Genomic DNA, 12,888 nt, shown 5'->3' with positions numbered 1-12,888 from the left:
CAAAGTTGTGGAACTCATGCCACAAATAGAGTTCACCAAACAGACTGCTTTAGGGATCTGTTTTTGTTTGTTTGTTTGTTTGTTTTGTTTTGTTTTGGCTCCTATAATAAAGAAAATATTGAATTATACACTTAAAATGAGTAAATTTGGCATGTAAATTATACCTCAATAAAGATTTTAAAATTTTTAAGAAGAATAAATATAAGCAAGTTAAGAAACAATGTTTATATTTTTATACTAAAATACTGATTCAGAACTGCTTAGTATCTATTGCATCTCAAATGCTAAAACCCCATGAATTTAGAGTTAGATTTTTGTTTTTACTTTCAGAAAGAAATGCACCTAAATAAGACAGCAAACTGTGGTAATTAAAGAAGTTTGTAGAAGTTTTCTTTTTTTTTTAATTTAAGATTTTGTTTATTTATTTGAGAGAGAACACGGGTGCAAGTTCAAGGGAGAACAGCGGTGGGTGTGGGATGGTGCAGAGAGGCAGAGGGAGAAACAGACTCCCTGCTGATCAGGGAGCCCCAATGTGGGGCAGAAGTTTTCCTTTATTTTATTTAACGGAGGAAATTTAGAATATATAACTGACTATTCTATTGAATTTGTATACCCACTTCCCGCCGCTTCCCGCCACCTGTATTTTTGTTCTTTCTAAAGGAGGAATGCTTTGAAATTTTGCCTGTGTTCATTACTATCTATGGAAACCTGCAGTGGTCCTTGAAATTCTCCTTCTCTATTAACTAAACAGCATCACCTCCCATCTAGTTTATGCTACAGTCATTTCAATGATGAGTTGAAATCTGGATCTCTGGTCAGTTATTCCCCTCATCAGCAATCTATCAATGCCTACTATAAAGAGATATATTAGGAGAATCTGCCATGTGTCTGGATAAGAATAGAGTGAAGATGGAAAATAATCAGCCAGTGTTTGAAAAGTAGTGTACACACTTTGTATCTTTTCTGTTAGCTTTGCATTTGGAACACAACACCCCTTCCCCATCAGTGCTTGTGGAAATGGAAGTACACTGACTACCCCTTATGCTTTGTTCGGGGTAGGCATAACGTTTTTGTGTTAAAGGACCATGCTCCAGCCCCTCCCCTGCTGGTTAGGAGCTATGTGCTTTTCACTAGATCACTGTAGTTATACATGACTAAAATGGAGATAAAATGTTGGATGATAGATATTGGAAAAAACTTAAAAACTCTTTAGTGTCATAAAAATATTACTGTAGTGAGTAGCAAAATGAATGCTGAATTAATCCTCCCTTTATATAACTAGTTGTGAACCTGTCAAGGCAAAACACAGTAAAATCTTAATCTTTCCCACTGTGTGGGGGGGATAAATTAATGGGGACTTGGAATTGGCAATTAGTTTTATAATCTTAGAAGGGGGAGGAGTTTAATTTTGTTTTGCCTGTGCAAAATATGACCGTTATCTAGTCACAAGTTATCTTAACACTGAGATTCTTCTTTAAACCAATAATCATCTTTAAGATGAAAAGTGTACAGAGAATAATATGTGATATTCATATTTCAATAATTTTTGTATTTATTTATCAAGAACATATGATCTACATAAACTGGCTGAGATATATATATACACACACACACTTTTCATTGTTGTTTTATTTTGTTAGGAATGATTTGACCTATTAAGGGTGAGGTCACACCTGTCAAACATATGTATGTCAGAGGTATTTTAAAAACATATAAGTGAGGAGGAAAGCACATGCATTTAATTTATGACATTATGATCCTAACTTTCCTTTACATTGGAAGGTTATCTTGAACAAAAATGATCTTAAGAATCACATAAGTGTTCTTAAAAGTTGACTATTTAAATGCTATTAATAACAATTTATATATTAACAATTATAACAATTTAATATATAACAATTATAATATTAACCCAGCCAACTGTACTGAGTAGTGTGTATCAAACACTGTTGAAGACAATGTTCCTTTCCTCAAGGAAGGTAAAAGTTTGTACCTACCCTAATGAAGAGCCCATACTGTAGCAGTTATATTTATTTACACATCTAATATGACAGAGCACTTAATATAAGGTGATGCACGTTGTAGACTATTAGGAACAAAATACAGAAACCCCAAGAAGGAATGATCCATTCTATCTGTGGGAAAAAGGAGGTCCTCACAGAAAAGATACCAGTCAGTGTCAAACATTAGAATGGATTTGATTTCGCCAGGAGAACAAGCGAATCATATTGTACACCCTCAAGAGGACCTCACTCATTAAGACATTGTAAGTGCTACTACATTCCTTCTCCAGATTAAGTGAATTAACACAAAAATGATCTGCAGAAGTATGAAAGTTCATAAAAACAGGTTACCCTAAAATTATTGTCTCTTTTTACAATACCTCTGTTCACTGTGGGATCTCTCAAAAAATTCAGTCCATTTTTAAAGCATACAAAATCAAAATATGTGGTCTTACCCCCAAAGAAATTTAAAGGACTCAGCAATTATTCTTCAGGTGAGTGATTATGTTATGTTCATCTGTACCTTTCCCGTGTAACACAGTTCTTTCTATATGCAAGCTGAACAATGAATGTTGTGCAATTAATTCCAATGAGGAAACTAGTCATACACAGGAAAAGTTAAATGATTTTACATGAGTGGAAACACTGAGACATGAATGGAAAAGGCAAAGGATTTGATATTCGATGACATAATTACTTAATTTTAGATAAGTTATTTCAGCTCTTTGAGCTTAAATTTTCTTCTGAAATGGTATTATGCTACTTGACTCCTCATATTATAGAAATTGAGCTTTTAGCTTAATACCAGTTACATTTATTAGAAGAGTGTGTTATAGTACTATAACAATTATAATAGTAGAAATAATAGAGTGAGTAGTTACTGAACACTTACTATGTTCTCGGTATTTTTCAAATGTAAAATGAACACAAAAAGAGTGTAAAGGGGTACGTGAGTGGTTCAGTGGGTTGGGGGAATGCCTTCGGCTCAGGTCACAGCCCTAGAGTCCTGGGATCGATCCCCATGTAGGGCTCTCTTCTCGGTGGAGAGCTTGCTTCTCCCTCTCCCCTCGCTTGCTGCTCTGTCTGCTTGTGCCTTTCTCTCACTCTGTCAAATAAATAAGTAAAATCTTAAAAAAGAAAAAGAGTGTCAAAATTGAATACTTTAACTTATTTGAATTCATGTAGCCCTCCTAAGTAAAGAAGAGGTTTTGGACAGAAGACCTCTAAGAGCCCTCTTAATGCCCATAGTAAAATGGGAAATTTTAATACAATGCAAACTATACATTGTGCATTGCATTATTGATTGGAATTTGAAGTAATTTATAGTTGAGTAAAACGTGTACAGATACTATAATTTTAATGGGATTGATAATTGTTAGAATGCTCTAGAAAGCATTGGGTAGGAATTAAAGATGAAAACTATAACCACTTGAAAGAAGACATGATTTCCCAAGTTGAGCTCTTCAGACATTTAGATGGGTATTAGGATATGCACTTGGGATCAGTGTCACAGGAAGAGAAAGGAAGGGGGCAAGACTGGAGCAAAGGGGAAGCTGAGCTCTGGTGCAGTCTTCTTGGAATCCTTAGCCAACTCCATGGGGAACTCTCTACCTGTAAGAGACCTCCATATTGCCCAGAGCTGAAGAAAGAGTGTCAGGCTTTCATACCTCTGTGTTGTCCAGACTTGGCTGCGGGAAAGAGTCTAGGAAGAAGCAAGGTGTCATTTTTTAGACAAGGAAATTCTGAAGTGGGGCAGGGCACAGAGGTCTGCTTTTTGAGCAGCCATCTTGGCAGCTGGGCAAATAAATTCTTTAGTCCTTCACTGAGGAGAATGTGGGCAGTCCATCACAGCATCCCAGATTATTGCAGTAAAATACACGCTTACCTACAATTATTCAGTGTTACGTAATCTTATCATGGACTGCTGTCTTTTAAGCTTTTCACTCTACCGTCCTTTACATGGGAATTTGCTGATTGATTCAATGGTCTGGTGATAAATTCCTCTTCAATGAAAAAGGGAACTACCAAGAAGAGTTATTTCTGCAGGATATTAATAACAAATAAAATCTCTTGGACAGAATGTTGTTTACTGTAGCATTTGCCTCTTGGCTATGATTTTATTGCCCTTTTATGATAAACCTCAAAAGTACCCCTGCATATCTTAATTTGACTAATTTCTCTTATGTTTTCCAATGTCTAGACCTTATTTCTCTGTCCAAATTAACATTTGCTTCGCTGTTCTTTTTATCTAGATTTGTAATGTTTATAATGTTCCCAAGGAAATATAACCATTGAGTTATATGATAAAACATTATACATAAGCAAATTTATACAAAAAGGAAATAGTAACAAAAGTCATTTCCTGTATTAGTCAGAAATATCTTCACTCGCATTTATTAGTGTGACTCAACTGTGACTATTTTTCTCATAAATTAACTCAGATCATCTCTTCTCAATGATTTAAAATGGTAGGCCATCAAGTTATGTGTCCTGTAACTAAAATACATTATTCCTATTTAAGCTTATAAATTTTGATATTTCTTTGGAATTTATAAGCTTGATTTATATTTTAAGGGAACATGATGTTAAGAAAATATATTTTCTTGTTTGAGAGCATTTACTGATTATATTGATTAATAGGAAACCCAGCAATTTCCATAAAGTGAAATAAGATAAATGTGAAAAAAAATCCTCCACCTACTTCCAGCAAAAAAACATTTTGCAGAAACAGTATTAGTTTTATTAAAACATACGTGCATAAACACACATGTATGCTACAGCAGAAAAATCAACTGGGTAAAATTCCTTTAACAGTAAGCCATTCAAAACACACATTTCTGTCATGTTTCTAGTTATTTTAAAAGCCTGATGTATCTGAAAGGCAGAACAGGATACAGTCATGCTAATTCATGCCTTAGGGCATGATATTTTAGAAATGTATACATATAGTTTTGTTTAGCAAGTAAGAGTCTTAGACTATCTTAGTGAAATCTAATTCTTTAAAGTTTAAGTATTTGTGACACCATTATTTAAAAATAAACATGTAGATACATTACCAGTTTTCCTTTAGTGGCTATTAGTAATTAAAACATATATGTAAAGGAAGATTTTTTGGATACTATTTTAATGAAATTGGCCACCGTGTTGGCATTGATACTGACAATTAGGACTTACTGAGTACTTAGTATGTGCTGACCACTTCACATGTAAAGACCCGGATGTCTACACAGTATCTTCACATCCCAAACTTACCATGGAAATTTGGTAGAAAATTACATCTTTCTGTGATATGGTGTTACAGTAAATATCTTGTGGATTTTCTTATAACACTGGTGACATATTATCTGTGAAATATCTGTTTTTCCCATTAGACTTCACAGCGTAAGCAAACAGTGTGACCTCTTTGGTCTTATTCTCTAGCCTCTGTAACCAGCTGGGGCCAGGGTACATGCTTATTAGTAATTTTTTTATATTAAATACATAAATTCTTTGTATATTGTAATATGAAAAGAGACTTTCTAAGATTATCAAGATTAATATAAGGGATTAGTTTAATTAGAATTCAATGTAATTTTATTTATATTATGCAATAAATATATAAGAAAATGATTTTAAGTATAAACATTTTGTTATTTGGTCTCAAAACTGTAGATATATTTGGAATCTTAAAGTGAGTTTTCACCATAACTTGATATTTAAGATTTTGAAAATCTGCTGAAAATAAAATTATTTTGTTTTCTTTTAATATAACATTGAATAGAGGGACACCTGGGTGGCTCAGTTGGTTGGGCATCTGCCTCTTGATCTCAGCTCAGGTTTGATCTCTGGCTTGTGAGTTTGAGCCCACTGTTGGACTCCACACCCAGCTTAAAATATATGTATATATAATTTTCATAACTTATTTTATATTTTCCTTTTGTGACTTGTTAAGACTATATCACATAGCTATTCTATGAATTCTCTCAATTGAAATACATTTAAAGAAATGTCCCTAAGCAACCTGTGTTCTCAACCCCACATCTTCACCTTCATGCGACCTCCATGTTTTCCAGTTTTGCTTATGCTGAAGTTAGGTTGAGGTTATTAACAAGTTGATCTGCACACTTTTGAATGGAAGGACTCTGAACATTTGAAAGAACCCTAGGAGAAGGTGTTTTAAGTAACCTTTCATATTTTCAATTTAATATATCTTAATATTAAGGTCTTTGATCTCAACTTTGCTATTTTGTGAATAATTGTATTTAAAGAGCTTAGAAGAAAGAGTTAATTTTTGTAATAACTCAGTTATAACATTGCTATGGATTGAATTGTGTCCTCCTCTAAATTCATACATTGAAACCCTGACCCCCAGTGTGACTGTATTTGAGGACAGGGACTATAGGGAGGAAATTAAAATTCCTTTTTTTCAAAAAACATTTTATTTATTTATTTGACACAGAGAGAGAGAGATCACAAGTAGACAGAGAGGCAGGCTTAGAAAGAGAGGGGGAAAGCAGGCTCCCCGCTGAGCAGAGAGCCCAATGTGGGGCTTGATCCCAGGACCCTTAGGTCATGACCTAAGCCGAAGGCAGAGGCTTAACCCACTGAGCCACCCAGACACCCCTATAGGGAGGTAATTAAGGGTAAATGAGATCATGTGGTTGGGGCCCTGATCCTGAGAGGCTTAGTGTCCTTACAAAAAGAGACACCAGAGAGCTTGCTCTCTCTCCATGTACATTCACTAAGAAAAGACCATGTGAGGAGAGAGAAGGTGGCCATCTGCAAGCCAGGAGGAGAGGTCTCATCAAAATGTGAATCCTGCTGGATCTTGATCTGGGCCCTCTAGCCTCCAGAATTATGAGATACGAAATTTCTGTTTTTGGTTTGGTTTGGTTTGGTTTGGTTTCCTTTTACGGCATCCAGTCTGTGGTGTTATAGCTTTCTGAATGGGCTAATACATATATCCATCCCTGAGATAATTAAATTCCATCCTATTATGTTGAAAGAAAGTATTTTTCCTATGCATAGGACAGGCATAGACACTTTTGTGGGTGCAAAGTGGTAGGAGTTGAAGGAATTTTAAGCATTTCTATGATTCTCCCCCTCAAAAAGGTACTAAACTTATTTAGTGCAATGCATTGGTAAGTGCCAGAAAGACCAATAGTAATATTTTGCTTTTGACTCCCAAGACAGTTTTTTTTTTAAACAGAGCCAATTTATTATCTCATAAATTATAGAAGGTGCTACTTTGATGTTAGCAGAACGTTCTATATAAAGTAAGTTATGTAGCTTGTCTCTGAATTTTCAAGCTTGAGCAAGTTTGTCAAATTCTTGGCAATTTTAAACTAGCAATTTCAACATGATTAAGAAATGAATGCTGTTTTAGGATTTTCTAGTGAAAAAGTTTTTATAACTGTATTTTGGAGATTTGAATTTGTAACTTGTTAAATTTAAGCTTCCTCTAAATAGGCTCTTCAACAAAATATATGACTGCCCATTAGGATCATTGTCCTGGAATAGTAGATAATGGTGGAATTATGTAAAGTAATTCTTATTATATGTCTTGCCCTTAATAGGAGGTCCTTCATTTTGTTGCTGTTAATTTTATTGAGTGGTGACTGTAGTGAATTGAAAATGTATGCACTAGAGTATTACTTAAAAAGAAATAGCTACTTTACTTTTGAAGTCAAGAAGTTTGGTCAAGTGAGATATAGAAAATCTGTTTTAACAGAAATGTGACTAATAAGACCACCTATTCTTCAATTTTAGCAAGAAATAAGGCAAAAAGCAAGTTAACACCAGAGACTTAAATAAAATATGCAAGAATTTTTCAGATTACAAACCCAGGTCAATATATATTGAATTCAGTCTCTTTTTCTGGAAGTATTACACAATTATAAATAATGAAAGAGCAAAATATATGTATATAGGAGGATTACTATGCTAAGAATATAAATTAACACATTTGTAAAAGATTGTCAATATGAATTGAACCAGGAAGTGATTTCTGCTGAATTGTTAGTTGACCAAAACTGGTTACCTGATTTCCTAGGTGCTCCTGTTCCATAGTACAGAAAGGTTTTGTTTGATCTCTGGGTTGTTTGCTTAGTTCTTACAGAGCAAACTATCACAATTATTTCCCTGAAGTATTATTAAAGGAATAGTATCATGAAGATAAACACAGTTTCAGAAAAAAAAAAAATCACTTAAGAGCAAGAAATCAATAAGATGCATTTCAGAGAATGAAAAGTCAGTGGATGGTAATTTCATACATTATTCATATGTAGATAACTACACATAATGTGAATGGGTGATGAGGAGGAGGGTGATTATGATGATGATGGTAAAAATTTGATGATAAACTAATATAATGTTGTATGTCAATTATACCTCAATTAAAAAAAAAAAACTCAGGCTCATAAATTTGAAGTACATATTTTGGTTCCTCTCAGTTCCATTTCCTACATGCTGCTACACCCAACCGCACATATCATTTTGAGCCCTTGGATAAGCTAAGGGACATCGCTTTGAAAAAGGTAAAAAATAGTTCTTAAATTTACAAGCATCTCGTTGTTCTATTTTTGGTACCAGTGTTAAGAGAAAGTAGATGTTGATTATTTTATTCCTTGCTTCATTGGTGATGAATTGAAGCAAATTTGATTCAGACAAGCAATTTGGTGGAATGATGCAGAGCCATCCACAAAAACATCTGTACTAATCATCCAATGCAGTAAATTAGAGCTACAAGCAAAAGACATTGATCCAGGAGGATCATTAACAGTTTTAACCAAATGATCTAAGTAATAGGGTAAAGGAAAGGACACTATTGAGGTCTTGCCTTTCAGATGTGTCAATTACCACTGCAGAAGCCTGTTGGTACTTGTGTCAATTCCAGCTGCTTTATGAGTTCATTTCCTTTATACTATGGTAAGCAAGAAACAAGGATCAGTTAAGAAGTAAAAACTAAGAAAAATTATCCAAATTTCTTGGATTTCATTAACAAAGAGGTCTGTCACATAGGGAGAGATAATTGCTGCAACTGAACAAAATTAATCAGGGAAAAGGCAGAGGAGATGATGTACGTCCTCTGACAAAGTAGGGACAGAGATGTACTTGTAGTCCTGTAGCTGTTTGACTTGTTTAAGTCACAGGCACTAAAAAAGATCTGTGAAAAACAATTATCATAGCTTAAGAACACACAGTACTTAATTATCCATGATGTGTTGACATCAGATAATTAGTGTCCCAATTTTTAATAATATTTAATCATTAACTTTAGCATATAGAAAGATGCGGGACATTGTCTGAGCATAGCATTCATAATGGCAATCATATATGGTAATAAAATGCAGAGACACTGGCTAAGCCGTATCATTATTATACAGTTTATTCAAATGTTACTAATACCCTTAAACATAACAAATTTACCTCCTGTGACATCACCTGGAGTGTGTTATATTTATGTGTATAGGCTTGTATATAGACAGTTTTAACTATGTGTACTTTTTAACCTCATATGTTTTATGAACACATATATATTCCTAGGAGAACAGGCATTAAAATGGTAGAGGAGCCTAAATGTTGCAGATTTGGGTATCATGAACCTATAGATGACAAGTTAATGAATGGCCTTTTGCAAGATAAGAGGAGGTAGAGCTATAAGTTAAAAGTTTGAGAGAGGAGTTTTGAGCATACCAACAAGAGCTGGCTGAATATAAAAACAAAATGAAGAAGACCAAAAAAGAGTACCCAGTCCAGTTGGATAGGTGGGCTATCATAGTAACCAAAGGAAGGGATATTTTCCAAGTCAGTTAATCACAGGATGAAATGTCACAAGAGGTCAATAGAATGAAGAGAGAAGAAAGTCCAATGGATTTGACAGTTTTGAGCCATGAGAAACAGTTTTGATAGACAAGTTGGAGCAAAAAATGTCATAATCATATTTGTCATGGTTGAAAACAAAGCGTAACACTATGGCATATGTGGTGTAAGTGCACAATGTTGGCTGAATTGAATTGTAATAGATTACTTTTTATGCTGATTTCATACAACATTTATCAGACTGGTAAAAGCTCTAAGATAGATTATGAGTCGGAATTTTGTTTGGAAAAAAATTACTGCCTTTGTTCTTTTCTAATACATTATCATAACCTTGTTTTCTCCTTGTTTTGACATCTCATCCTATTTTCGCACATCTCTGACATCACTAAGAACCCAAATTTAGCCTCACATAAATTTTATTGTTGAGAACCTGGTAATCTCAGTAGAGGTCATAAAAGGAAAGATGTTAATTCCATAAAGATAAACTATGCATTTATAACACTGTCTCCTCTAATATCTTTATTGTCATTCTTAATTTGAAATATTGTTATAAAATCAAGTGACTGCACTGATCTCATAAAGACTATGTCTGTTAATATATAATAGATAAGTGGTTCTATTTATAGTTACATTTTATGTTATGTTTCTGTTTTCACATTTCTTTCTCTTCCTAGTTTCTTTTCTTTCTGCCAGACATTTTAAAATATACCCCCATCATGTACTTACCTATGGAAAAGTTGGAGACCCACCTAAAATTTTGAAACTTTATTCTTGCTATCTTCAGTCAGTATGTTAATACTAATACTTTACCTTTTATTTTTAACCACATTTCCTTTATCTTTGAAAATGACATAAATGAAGACGAGAAAGCCATAAAGCTATTTCAGACAACCTTGGATAGTAATATGATTTGTAAGTTACTTCTGGTGTACCTGCTGCATTAAATGCTGGTGTTATGTTTGAAAAGATACTAACCGACCTTCTTTAGATTGCTGCCTGACTACTTTGATGTTTCATTATTTTCTTCAATACAGGGATGAAATGGATGAATGGATTTTAATTATAGTGTCCTGGTGACTCTTTTTTCAGACCATTTTTCTGGACAAGCATCAGCCAATCTGACAAATCATGAACAGTTTACTTTATAGTTTGCTTAGGATTAAGTTACTTAGTGGAACCTGCAGGGAACATAAAAAGCAGTGTCTTCTGATAAAATATCTTGGGTGTTTGCCATGTATATTTTCAAATTTAATCAGTAACCTTTAGGAATGGAGAACTATAAACAGTTCTTTGACAGATGTATTTTTTATACATTTACCTATAGCACTTCAAACATAAGCAGACTCTGTGTGTCAAATTTACATACCTAAAATCTTATTGTGTATTTGCTTATGAATTTTCTTACTTCTGAGTTTTGACCATGTGGAAAGAGCTGCTATGTAAAGTTTATTTTTATTGAAAACAATTTTGGTAATACTACTTTATTATAAAGTTTGAGTATTTGCAATGAGCCTCCTAATTGCCTATAGGTAATAGTGCAAGATCAGTTTTTATTATTTTGATTGTCTTTTAATTTGAAGGATTTTTATGTGATATTGGAATGAATGGATTATTGGGAATTTCAACCCAAATTTTGTCTTTTTTCAAGTTTAAATAAAATACGAAGTGGGAATTTTTCAAAGACGTGTAGTAATAAGTCAGTATCTATATTGTTATTAAAGACTTCCATAGAACAAAGATTTTTCAAGTTTTATGCTATTATGTTTTTTCTAACAGGGATTGTCCTCTTTTGTGAATTTCATATGCTGTCTACTAGATGACATAGTATTCCATTCAGCAATAAGTTTATTCTTACAGAAAAGAAAACTGCTACGTGTTTTCTTTATACAGGTCAATAAAAGCAAGATATATTCATTACTTAGAGCAAGAAAATGAGTAACTTATAAAGCCACATTTTCCAATAACTGTCATTTAATTGGACATTTTGTTTCATCTATCTTCTCTTAGGTGTATAATAAACACATCTAAAAGAACTCAAGGTAGAAATTAGATTTAGTGTCCCTCTGGGTAACTGAAATTACCCTGCCGTTGTTATAAAACACTGTTTTTTTATTGTTCTAAGACTGTAAATAAATGTATTGACAGTAAAGAATTAACAACACATCCAGGAAGACTTTATTTAATAATGATGATGTAAAATACTTCTTATGGCATTCGATTTATCTAATTTATAACTCTGTTTGATTACCCCAGCATGACTTTCATCTATAAGGATTGCGCCCTGGGGACTAGTCAACTTATTAATTCATCACTTGTTCTTTTATGGTTGCAATCCCCATTATAGTATGAACATAGAGTGATATTCTCTTCTGAAAGCTGCCAGCCAACTGGTTCCAGTCTAAGTGACCTTTTGTTTGTAACTGTGATCCTAATGGTTATTCTATTGGCTTCTGTTTCTAACAGGTTACATTACAATCTCCTTTTTTTTGTCTCATGGTATCTTGATGAGGATAGGACAGCAAGAGTGAATTCCACACCTGCAATTACAGAGTTTCATAAAGAGGAAAGACCTGCTTCAAGTTAACCTGTAGTCTTTTTTTAAAATGCCTTTTGATTTATCTGTCACCTGATCCATCAGCAATGAATAATTTTCATGGAAGGTGCACTTTAATTACATTCCCATTTGACTTGCATTATCAAGCCCTATCTAGGTAATTAATCTCACCAAGTATCCAATTTCGGCCTTTATTGCTGGCAGGCAGGCCTCCTGAATTATGTGTGCTTGAATGGGTCTTGGGCCTTTTTAACCAGGCAGACCCTGAAAAAGATCGAGGGCCTTCCAAATCCTGGAACTGTGTCTCAGAAGTTTTTTTTCTTAGATATTGTAATTAAATTATATTTGACATCACAACTACACTTCCATGTTCAATGAAATCTATAGATAATTGTAATCATGAAAGGTTTCATTTCTAGGTGTAGCCAATCTGCATGTCATTTTGTTTGTGGGATGTATGTGTTAAATTGTTAACTGTAGCTAACATCTGTATCAATCTGTTGATACAAATTTACCACAGTTACCACCTAA

The 12,888-nt window shown here is 33.8% G+C and overlaps 1 protein-coding gene across 5 annotated transcripts in view; it reads left to right on the top strand.

The window, feature by feature from the left end:
• Positions 1-12,888, top strand: part of EPHA7 (EPH receptor A7) — a 166,977-nt gene that overhangs the window by 63,768 nt on the left and 90,321 nt on the right. The gene's annotated exons all lie outside the window — the stretch shown is intronic.

Source organism: Lontra canadensis, unplaced genomic scaffold (genome assembly GCF_010015895.1).
Source record: "Lontra canadensis isolate GAN:19392208 unplaced genomic scaffold, GSC_riverotter_1.0 scaffold14, whole genome shotgun sequence".
Lineage (NCBI taxonomy): Eukaryota > Metazoa > Chordata > Mammalia > Carnivora > Mustelidae > Lontra > Lontra canadensis.
This window is presented reverse-complemented; position numbering and strand designations above follow the sequence as displayed.